Source organism: Pristiophorus japonicus, chromosome 10 (genome assembly GCF_044704955.1).
Source record: "Pristiophorus japonicus isolate sPriJap1 chromosome 10, sPriJap1.hap1, whole genome shotgun sequence".
NCBI classification, from domain to species: Eukaryota; Metazoa; Chordata; class Chondrichthyes; family Pristiophoridae; genus Pristiophorus; species Pristiophorus japonicus.
The window spans coordinates 168743924-168755966 of NC_091986.1; the positions used below are offsets into that span (position 1 = coordinate 168743924).

The 12043-nt window shown below is 43.2% G+C and overlaps 2 non-coding genes across 2 annotated transcripts; both read right to left on the minus strand.

The window, feature by feature from the left end:
- Window positions 1-8319: 8319 nt before the first annotated feature.
- trnav-aac (transfer RNA valine (anticodon AAC)) lies at window positions 8320-8392 on the minus strand. The gene has a single exon. It is a non-coding gene; the product is annotated as a tRNA-Val (tRNA).
- Window positions 8393-8587: 195 nt separating this feature from the next.
- On the minus strand, window positions 8588-8661 carry trnan-guu (transfer RNA asparagine (anticodon GUU)). Its single transcript has one exon. It is a non-coding gene; the product is annotated as a tRNA-Asn (tRNA).
- Between the last annotated feature and the right edge of the window lie 3382 nt (window positions 8662-12043).

The window sequence follows — 12043 nt, forward strand, 5'->3', positions numbered from 1 at the left end:
GCATGATGGACTGCATCCCAGAGTACTTAAGGAGGTGGCCTTGGAAATGGCGGATGCGTTGACAGTCATTTTCCAACATTCCATAGACTCTGGATCAGTTCCTATCGAGTGGAGTGTAGCCAATGTAACCCCACTTTTTAAAAAAGGAGGGAGAGAGAAAACAGGAAATTATAGACCGGTCAGCCTGACCACAGTAGTGGGTTAAATGATGGAATCAATTATTAAGGATGTCATAGCAGCGCATTTGGAAAGAGGTGACATGATAGGTCCAAGTCAGCATGGATTTGTGAAAGGGAAATCATGCTTGACAAATCTTCTGGAATTTTTTGAGGATGTTTCCAGTAGAGTGGACAAGGGAGAACCAGTTGATGTGGTATATTTGGACTTTCAGAAGGCTTTTGACAAGGTCCCACACAGGAGATTAATGTGCAAAGTTGAAGCACATGGAATTGGGGGTAGTGTGCTGACATGGATTGAGAACTGGTTGTCAGACAGAAAGCGAAGAGTAGGAGTAAATGGGTACTTTTCAGAATGGCAGGCAGTGACTAGTGGGGTACCGCAAGGTTCTGTGCTGGGGCCCCAGCTGTTTACATTGTACATTAATGATTTAGACGAGGGGATTAAATGTAGTATCTCCAAATTTGCGGATGACACTAAGTTGGGTGGCAGTGTGAGCTGCGAGTAGGATGCTATGAGGCTGCAGAGTGACTTGGATAGGTTAGGTGAGTGGGCAAATGCATAGCAGATGAAGTATAATGTGGATAAATGTGAGGTTATCCACTTTGGTGGTAAAAACAGAGAGATAGACTATTATCTGAATGGTGACAGATTAGGAAAAGGGGAAGTGCAACGAGACCTGGGTGTCATGGTACATCAGTCATTGAAGATTGGCATGTAGGTACAGCAGGCGGTTAAGAAAGCAAATGGCATGTTGGCCTTCATAGCGAGGGGATTTGAGTACAGGGGCAGGGAGGTATTTCTACAGTTGTACAGGGCCTTGGTGAGGCCACACCTGGAGTATTGTGTACAGTTTTGGTCTCCTAACTTGAGGAAGGACATTCTTGCTATTGAGGGAGTGCAGCGAAGGTTCACCAGACTGATTCCCGGGATGGCGGGACTGACATATCAAGAAAGATTGGATCAACTGGGCTTGTAGTCACTGGAGTTCAGAAGAGTGAGAGGGGACCTCATAGAAACATTTAAAATTCTGACGGGTTTAGACAGGTTAGATGCAGGAAGAATGTTCCCAATGTTTAGAAGTCCAGAACCAGGGGTCACAGTCTAAGGATAAGGGGTAAGCCATTTAGGACTGAGATGAGGAGCAACTTCTTCACCCAGAGAGTGGTGAACCTGTGGAATTCTCTATCACTGAAAGTTGTTGAGGCCAATTCACTAAATATATTCAAAAAAGAGTTAGATATAGTCCTTACTACTAGGGGGATCAAGGGGTATGGCGAGAAAGCAGGAATGGGGTACTGAGGTTGCATGTTCAGCCATGAACTCATTGAATGGCGGTGCAGGCTCGAAGGGCCGAATGGCCTACTCCTGCACCTATTTTCTATGTCTATGTTTCTAATATTGGCCTTTATTGCAAGAGGGATAGAGTATAAAAGCAGAGAAGTCCTGCTACATCTGTACAGGGTATTGGTGAGGTCACACCTGGAATACTGCATATAGTTTTGGTCTCCGTATTTAAGGAAGGATATACTGGCATTGGAGGCTGTTCAGAGAAGGTTTGCTCGGTTGAGTCTGGAGATGAGGGGGTTGACTTATGGAGATATGTTGAGTAGGTTGGGCCTTTAGAGTTCAGAAGAATGAGAGATGATCTTATTGAAACTTATAAGATAATGAGGGGGCTCGACAAGGTGGATGCAGAGAGGATATTTCCACATAGGGGAAACTAAAGCTAGGGGACATAGTCTTAGAATAAGGGGCCGCCCATTTAAAACTGAGATGAGGAGAAATTTCTTCTCTCAGAGGGTTGTAAATCTATGGAATTCTCTGCCTCAGAGAGCTGTGGAGGCTGCGTCATTGAATACATTTAAGGCGGAGATAGACAGATTTTTGAGCGATAAGAGAATAAAGGGTTATGGGGAGCGGGCGTGGAAGTGGAGCTGAGTCCATGATCAGATCAGCCATGACCTTATTGAATGGCGGAGCAGGCTTGCGGGGCCAAATGGCCTACTCCTGTTCCTATTTCTTATGTTCTTAAAATGTTTTGTATAGTGACACTGAGTGGTTGGAATGTGGTACTACAGCCATTAGCAAGCTCCAACTAGAAAATGGCAGAGGAAAAAAAGAATAATCCAACTTTGAACTCGATATTTTACTGCTGTTTGTAAGGGAAAATAGGTATTACAAAGTACCGCCCACATTGTATGAAAAGGCTTTGTCTTCAAAGGCATCCATTCAACTATGTCACATTCACACTAAATTGCACTAGAAGTATCTCAGTGAGTTTACCTAGTGAGCGGTGAAGGTTCCAGGTTTGATCGATCTATGAAGCTAGCTGATCTCAGCCATGGTGGTGGTAGGGGTACAACAACTTGCCTCAACCTCTTTAAATAGGAAGGAGAAAATCATCATGTGCATCTGTGGATGTTGGGTAAAGACATGATTAGGCTAGCCCGTATTGCCCCGTGACCTTTGTATACATATGATCACCTGTAAGCATCCTTCCTCAAGCTGGGTTATTCTGTGCATCAGCTGGTAGAACTCTTGCCTCTGGTCAGAAGGCTGTGGGTTTGACTTTTGTGCATAATCTAGTCTGATACTCCAGTGCAGATCTGATGGAATGCTGCATTGTTGGAGGGGCTGTCCTTGAGAAAAAATGTTAAACTGAGGTCCCATCTGCCCGTTCAGGTCGATGTTAAAATGTACCATAGCACTATTCGAAAAATAGTGGTGTCCTGGATAACATCTGTCCCTCAACCTATTCTATCAGAAATAAATATTGATTGGTCATTCATCTCATTACTGTTTTTGGGATGATGCTAGTTAGAACGGTTGCTGCACTTGCTTACATAATCATTACATGCCAAAAGTAATTATGCAAAGTACTTTGAAATGTTTTGATGAAGTGACAAGTACAGGTGTTTACTTTTCTTTCCATTGCTTACATCCTAATTAAGCTTCACACTGGATTTTTCTTTTCTTATAGGTTTTGAAAGTGTCTTCCTCATACTTTGGTGGGCTAGATTAACTGTGTACCCTGAATATGTTTCTTTTAGTGCATTAACAACTTTTAAGCCATGCAGTTGTTTACACAATATATGCTATATTACTTTTTGACCTAAAGATGGCACCAAATCCCATTTTGATCTTCAGTAATATCTGAGGGTGACCCAATTTGTATCCTAACAACTAGTTATGTTTTTGAAATGTAGCAGGTGCTCCATGCAGTCGTCTTAATGTTATTGTTACCCTCTAGTAGCCAGTACTGTTAAGGTGATGTGAATATTGTTTTAATACATCAATGTTTTCAACTTTTCAGACTTTTTAAAACATGGCATTGTGTAAGTTATTTTTGATCGAACTTTTAGATCAATAAATTAAAAATAACTGAGATCACAGAATGTAGTAGGATTTCTAATATTTTTCAAGAAAATGACCAAATATAGACTGCAGCCTATGCCTAATAGTGCAATGACTATAGAAGAGGAGAAGTGAAGGTTGTGGAAGTTTAGCTGCAACTTGTTAGCCTGTTGTTCTGTGTGGACCCTGATGATCATGAGAAGATGAGATGTGGTTTCCTTTTCCTGTTCCTTTACTTTAGAAAAGGATATAAATACTCAATGTTGGTTTCAGGCTCGAGGCTCATTTTGCCTTTAATCATAAGTACGAGATGGGAATCGATTTTTTTCTTTTTCTTAGAACAGTGTAAAACATTTCTGTTAATTACACTTCCTGTTGATAAAGCCTAATATAGGTTAAAAACCTAAAATAATTTATACATTTTGCACATTTATTTCTCACCTTTCTAGCTTCCCTTATTGTACCTCAGCATTCTTTGATCTAAAGGATAGGCAATCAAACCTGTCCCTAGTCCTCAACAACTCTAAGCCAGCTACTTAGGAACAGTATGCGAGTTGCAAAGGTTGAGTCAGCCTTACGTTTTACATAATCTATCTAAAGTGACAGCTTTTTTCCTGCTCAGTCTCTTTGCCCTGTGATCAAGAACTTGTGGTGTGAGCCTATTTGAAATGGGAGCAGCAGTATACTGTAGTTTAAGTTAAAATATTTTTGTGCTGAACTATTTGAAAGAAATTCAATATTTTGGACAAACATATCGACAAGAATGTTATAAAATTAAAGGAGTGGGTGCACACAATTTTGCTGCAAATGACTTTTTGAATCTGTAGTGGGAATTAAAGAAAATCAGTCACTCATACACTGTGTTCCATAGTGTAGATTTCACACAAGAATTGTAAATCTTTGTGTAATTCCTGGTTATAAGACCAGAAAAAAGCAAACCAAGCACTGGGGTTCACAGAGGAATAGAACTGAAAAGTAGAAAAGTTATGTTAAACTTGCATCGAACCTTGGTTAGATCACACTTAGAGTACTGTGCACAGTTCTGGTCTCCATATTATAAAAAAAGATATAGAGGCACTGGAGGTGCAAAAAAGATTCACAAGAATGATAACAGAACTGAGAGGAAACAACTATCAGGAAAGACTGAACAGGCTGGAGTTCTTTACTCTGGAATAGAGAAGGCTGAGGGGGTGACCTGATACAGGTCTTTAAGGTTATGAAAGGGGTCGATAGGGTAGTTGTAGAGAAAATGTTTCCACTTGTGAAGAGTCCAAAACTAGAAGTGATAAATATAAGATAGTCACTAATAAATCCAATAAGGAATTCCGGAGAAACTTCTTTACCCAAAGAGTGGTGAGAATGTGGAACGCGCTACCACAAGTAGTCGGCACAGACTCTATGGGCTGAATGGCCTCCTTCTGTGCTGTAACCATTCGATGGCCGGTATCGTACCAGCCCCGTGAGTGTGGGTTTGGAGGCGGGCCCACTGTCAAAATTGCCGTGATTGACAATGAGGCGGAATCCCACTCTGAACCCACCTCCTTGTCAGTTTCCAAAGTGCCGGGTCTGCCTGCGATTCACAGACCTGACACCAAGTGGTGAGCCAGCCAATTCACATCATTAAGAGGTAATTTAGAGGTATCTAAAAATTATTTTTCCAGGTTCTTACCATTTTACCAAGTTTTTCAGCAGCTTCCCGTTACTCGGGCTTCACGTCAGGTAAATGTTCTCAATGAATCGCCTTTGCTTTGACTAGTTGACAGCTACAGAAGCGGTATAACAGCTACCATTTCACAGCTGCTCACTTTCCAATCTCAGAGGCTGAAGCCTTCAGGATTTGGAAGACATTTTTGAGTCTACAGTGAACTCTCTATCCAGTGTCACCTCCTTGGAGCAACCTCTCTCACCATTGACAGATTGCTTCTGTCATCTCAACTTCAGCTGCCATCTACTCCAGCCACCTCGGTACCCTTGAGAAAATCTCACCTTGGTCCTCAGAATCCCACCATGATCAGCCCCAACACCAACATCAATAAACACACCAGCATCACTATCAACAACACCAAACTTCTCTGCAATCACCTGATGCTGCACAAGACACAGGGCATCAACACCTGACAACATTGCTGCCCGGGACACTAGGAATGGCCTCACCATGGCCACATTTATTTCACTTGACGCTGTACACCCTGGCTGCCACATGAAGAACCAGGTTGGTACCACCTCACACCAGCACCATAAAACATCCCAGCAATGACCAAACCATTTCTTTCCCACTCATCACCATTGCGGGCAGTACCCTTATGTCTCACCATTCACTACTACTCACTAAGTCACTTCCAAAGGTTCACACAAATCTGTCCAAGAATGCAAAGTATTGAAAATAAAGATTTCAATGTTTGACAACACATTAGCAGAAACTCTCCATGAACATTAGCTAAAAGACCCAAGTGACTACCCTTATGTGTTGTTAGTTGGTATGATTGTACAAGGATGAGGGTGAGTGTGAGGTGTTGCTAGTGAGATGGGGAAGTGATAATGTAGATAGAGAGGGATGGGTGGAGGTGCAAGGTAAGTTGGTGTGAATAAGGATGTGCAGGGGTAGAGTAGGGAAGACAGAGCGATGAGGATGTTGATGAGTGGCACAGCAGGATGAGGTTGAGTGTGGCTTTGCAGTGACGTTTCGTGATCTACTGAGATCATTGAAAGGTTTGCGCCACTGCAGCTAGCTCCTCCTGATGACATCCCTGCTTGTGACCTCCTGTGCAATGTGCAGCCAGGCTGCGTTGGTGTCCTGGGGCGGTCTCTTCCACTCATTGGAAGGGAAAAGAACTTCCCTGCATGCTGTGACCCCTTCCATAAGCATCTGGAGGGAGTTATGGGAGAGCCTGGGTGCACCTGTGCACCATTGTGCAGTGCTAGTCAGTGTTTTCAGTACCTCAATGCTGCAGAACACTGACAGAACAACTGTCAAAATCAATGTGGGCATGGTCCCGTTAAGGAAACCGGCTGATGACGCGCCATCAAATTATGTCATTAGACCCAATTTCTTTTAATTGGCTGGGAACCTCACAGGGTGGGCTTGACAAGCCCCCTGAATGGAAGATTCTTCATACAGTGTGGGCTGAGGCCAGGAGTGGCTTTGCCACTGACCCCGGCCGCCCTGGTTTCGCCACGGTTAGCAAGATCACGGCCTATGATTCTAAGTAGTAGTTGAAGTGAATAGTATGGATGTATTTAAGGGGAAACTGGACAAGCACATGCGGGAGAAAGGAATAGAAGAATATGCTGATAGGGTTAGGTGAAGAGGGGTGGGAGTCGGTTTTTCCAGATCTAACAAAAGGTCATCAACCTGAAATTTTTACTCTCATTCACTCTCCACAATTGCTGCTTGACCTGCTGAGTATTTCCAGCATTTTCTGTTTCTATTTCAGATTTCCAGCCTCTGCAGTATTTCATTTTTGTGTTTGTGTGGGAGGAGGTTGGTCTGAAGCATAAATGTTGACACAGATCAGTTGGGCCGAATGGTCGAATGTTTCTGTGCTGTAGATGCTATGTAACAACTTCCATTAAAACACATAATTTAAATCAAACTACATTTATTAAAATCTCATGCTTCCTCTGCATAATTAACTCTCAGATTGTTATGCTTATTCATTATTCAATTTTCATTTCTGTTCCTCTCTCTCCCCACTCAATTGTACTCATTTCTCAAGATTGCCCTTTAATAAGACCTTAACTGTCCTTAAGCAGCAATTTCCTCACCAATTTCCATGAACACATTTTATCATGGTAACAAGACTCAAGAGATAAAGGGAGAAAAGTCTGTTTTGCTTTCTATCAATTTTGCTATCAAATTTCACAACAATAAAATATCTGGTGATAATGGTTGCTAAATGTAAGGCAACAGTAATATTTCACAGTATTAGTGGTAAAGAAAGGTTTGGTCACACGTCGAACAACAATGAAAGCGTAATTAATATTCCAAATCTGACAATCTATTTTTTTAATTTGCAATTTTTTCTGCTCTGTTTGAAAACTTGGCCTTCTTCGTCTTAGGCAGTCTCTCGAATCGAGGATGACTTGCTTCCACGCCAAAAAGAGATGAGTTCAATGAGCTCACAGGCATTTCAATGAAGGACCGAATATTCCAGGTCCGAACTACATGTTGAAGGGTGGAAGATGCCTGTGCGTGGAGTTTTTTAACGTGTGGGGGCTGTTGCACACCAGTCACCACACGGGCTTGACAGCTAGGTCTTGGTCTTGGCAAGGTTTAACCAAGACGACTGGAGACCTGCTCTGCTGCATGGACCTAGCGCGCACACATATATCGCAGTGTGGGCTGGCCCATGCTGCCCCTGGGCCCTCGCCTCTTCTGGGGTCTTTTTTAACCCCCCAAACTTGGCCTAATGAGCAGCCCGCAGCTGTTTGTGCCCATCTGCAGCTGACCCTCGATTTTAAGTGAATGATCAAACGGTGACTGTCACTTCAGCCAAACTAGAGCAAAATGGTACTGTTGCTCAAGATCAACTGCAATTTTATTTAGTTTTATTAAAATATGATCTCTAAAGGGATAATGGCAAATCACTAACTTAACATGTATATTTTTTAATGGAGCAAACAGACCCTGAGGTTTACACCGGAGGGTGTTAATGGGCTCTCAGTTCTTATAACCTAATCACAGATTTGTGTCAAAAATTGAAAACCTAAATTCCACTGACAAATAAATTACTGTTAAAATCTATATCAATTAATAAAACCAGAAAACAATTTAAGAAGCAAAATTGTTTCCGCCCGGTTTCGAACCGGGGACCTTTCGCGTGTTAGGCGAACGTGATAACCACTACACTACGGAAACAGTCCTACAAAGAACATACTACGGCCACCCTCTAAACCTTACAACCCTCCAACCCGATTCAGCAATTCATCACCCTGATCTCAATTACACTTTACCCCCGCTGAGAGCCGCTCCGGTTCCGACTCAGTGCGTTTGAATTCACCAAAACGCAATGTCACTCCACAGTCTGGTCTTTAATAAAGAAAAAAAGAACTGCGTCCCTGGGTGGGCTCGAACCACCAACCTTTCGGTTAACAGCCGAACGCGCTAACCGATTGCGCCACAGAGACCACGCTGGATGAAAATACCGAGGAAGGAACTGAGTAGGATCGCGAAACTGTAACTGGCCCATTCGACCTGCAATCACGGTAACCACTTGGCTCTGCAACCTGTGCACCGGAATGAGAGACAGGCATCGCACCCAGCTCAGAGCATGGGGCCTACAGCCAGTGGGGTCGGTGGCGAGCAGCATACAGCCGGTGGATAAGAACAGCACCCAATTGCCGGGGATGGCTTGCAGTTGGGTGGTTACCCCACCCAGTTGGTAGGATTGAGTCAGCACCTTGTTGGGAGGATTGAGTCAGCACCCAGGTGGGTGGATGAGGTCAGCACCCAGTTGGCTGTGGATGGAAGCAGCATCTATTTGGGTGGATGTGAGCTCACCCAGTTGCCTATCAGAAGGTGTTGGATTTTTTAAAGACAACTGGGGCTCTCTGGAAAAAACAGCAGAGTGGTATTGCAAACAGGGCTTCATTTGACGAAAGTGTTAGAAACATAGAAATTTACAGCGCAGAAGGAGGCCATTTCGGTGTCTGCACCGGCTGAAAAAGAGCCGCTCAACCCTTGGTCAGCAGCCCTAAACGCTATATATAAATCTATGAACAACGACGGAAAGGCAAAGAGCATCCAGCCCAACCAGTCCGCCTCACACAGCTGCGACACCCCTTATACTGAAACATTCTACACTCCACCCCAACCAGAGCCATGTGATCTCCTGGGAGAGATAAAAACCCAGGCCAATTTAGGGAGAAAAAAATCTGGGAAAATTCCTCTCCAACCCATCCAGGTGACCGAAACTAGTCCAGGAGATCACCCTGGCACTGTATTCTATTCCCTGCAGTACGTACCATTATATCTGCGCCGTCCAACAAAAGATCATCCAGTCTAATCCCAATTACCAGCTTTAGGTCCGTAACCCTGCAGGTTACCATCCAATCATCTCTTAAAAGTGGTGAGGGTTTCTGCATCCACCATTCTTCCAGGCAGCGAGTTGCAGACCCCCACAACCCTCTGCATAAAGAAGCCCCCCTCAACCTTCCACCAATTAAGGGAATTAAGGGTTATGGGGAGCGGGCGGGTAAGTGGAGCTGAGTCCACGGCCAGATCAGCCATGATCTTTTTGAATGGCGGAGCAGGCTCGAGGGGCTAGATGGCCTACTCCTGTTCCTAATTCTTATGTTCTTATGTTCTTATGTAACCACCTTAAAACTATGCCCCCTCATAATAGACCCCTCCACCAATGGAAATAGGCCCTTACTATCCACTATGTCCAGGCCCCTCAATATTTTGTACACCTCAATGAGGTCTCCTCTCAACCTCCGCTGTTCCAATGAGAACAAACCCAGCCTATCCAATCTGTTCTCATAACTAAGATTCTCCATTCCAGGCAGCATCCTAGTAAATCTCCTCTGCACCCTCTCTAGTGCAATCACGTCCTTGCTATAATGCGGTGACCAGAACTGCACGCAGTACTCCAGCTGTGGCCTAACCAAAGTATTATACAATTTAAGCATAACCTCCCTGCTCTTATATTTTATGCCTCAGCCAATAAAGGCAAGCATTCCGTCTGCCTTCTTAACCATCTTATCCACCTGGCCTGCTACTTTCAGGAATCTGTGGACAAGCACTCCAAGGTTCCTTTGTTCATCTACACTATTAAGTGGCCTACCGCTTAATGTGTAAACCCTTTCCTTATTAGCCCTCCCACACCACATTTCTCTGAATTAAATTCCATTTGCCACTGCTCTGCCCACCTGACCAGTAGATTGATATCCTCCTGCAGCCCATGACTTTCCTCTTCATTATCAACCACACAGCCAATTTTACTGTCATCTGCAAACTTCTTAATCATACTCTCTATGTTCAAATTAAATCGTTGATATATACCACAAAAAGCAAGGGACCCAGTACTGAGCCCTGCGGAACCCCACTGGAAACATCCTTCCAGTCACAAAAATATCCATTAATCATTACCCTTTGCTTCCTCCCTCTAAGCCAATTTTGGATCCAACTTGCCACTTTGCCCTGTATCCCATGGGCTTTAACCTTCATGACCAGTCCACCATGTGGGACCTTATCAAAAACCTTGCTAAAATCCATACATACTACATCGTACGCACTATCCTCATCGACCCTCTTGGTTACCTCCTCAAAAAATTCAATCAAGTTAGTCAAACACGATCTTCCCTTAACAACTCCATGCAGACTGTCCCTAATTAATCCTTGCCTTTCCAAATGCAGATTTATCCTGTCTTTCAGGATTTTTTCCAATAATTTTACAGCTGGTTAGTGAATGGATATGGGAGAGAGGTACAAAGTATGGGAGGGAGGTACTAAAGTAGCCACCTGTTTAGAGAAAAATTATAAACAACAACTTTTATTTATATAGTACCTTAAACATCCCAAGGAGTTTCACAGCTGTGTTATAAGACAAAACAGATAAATTTGACACTGAGCCACATAAGAAGAAATTACGGCAGATGAACAAAAGCTTGGTTAAAGAGGTAGGTTTTAATGAGTGTCTTAAAAGAGGAAAGAGAGATAGAGAGAGAGAGATGGAGAGGTTTAGGGAGGGAGTTCCAGAGCTCAGGGCCCAAGCAGCTGAAGGCACGGCCACCGATGGTTAAGCAGTTATAATCAGAGATGCTCAAGAAAAAGACAGAGACACAAAATAATTAGAACAGCCATATACATATTAAGATTGTAGAACTAGGATCTAGCATGAATGAGGAATTGAACGAAATTAGTATGAGTAAAAAAAATAGTACTGGAAAAATTAATGGGACTGAAAGCCGATAAATCCCCTGGATTTGATGGCTTACATCCTAGGGTTTTGAAAGAGGTGGCTATAGAGATAGTGGATGCATTGGTTGTTCCAAAATTCCATAGATCCTAGAACGGTTCCCGCAGATTGGAAGGTAGCAAATGTAACCCCACTATTTAAGAAAAGAGGGAGAGAGAAAATAGAGAACTACAGACCAGTTAGCCTGACATCAGTAGTAGGGAAAATGCTAGAATCTATTATTAAGGACATGTTAACAGAGCACTTAGAAAATAATAATAGGATTGGGCAGATTCAACATGGATTTCTGAAAGGGAAATCATGTTTGACAAATCTGTTAGAGTTTTTTGAGGTTGTAACTAACAGAATAAATAAGGGGAGACTAGTGGATGTGGTGTATTTGATTTTCAGAAAGCATTCGATAAGGTGCCACACAAGAGGTTATTGAACAAAATTAGGGCTCATGACATTGGGGGCAATATACTAGCATCGATTGAGGATTGGTTAACGGACAGAAAACAGAGTAAGAATAAACAGGTCATTTTCGGGTTGGCAGGCTGTAACTAGTGGGGTGCCGCAAGGATCAGTGCTTGGGCCCCAGCTATTCACAA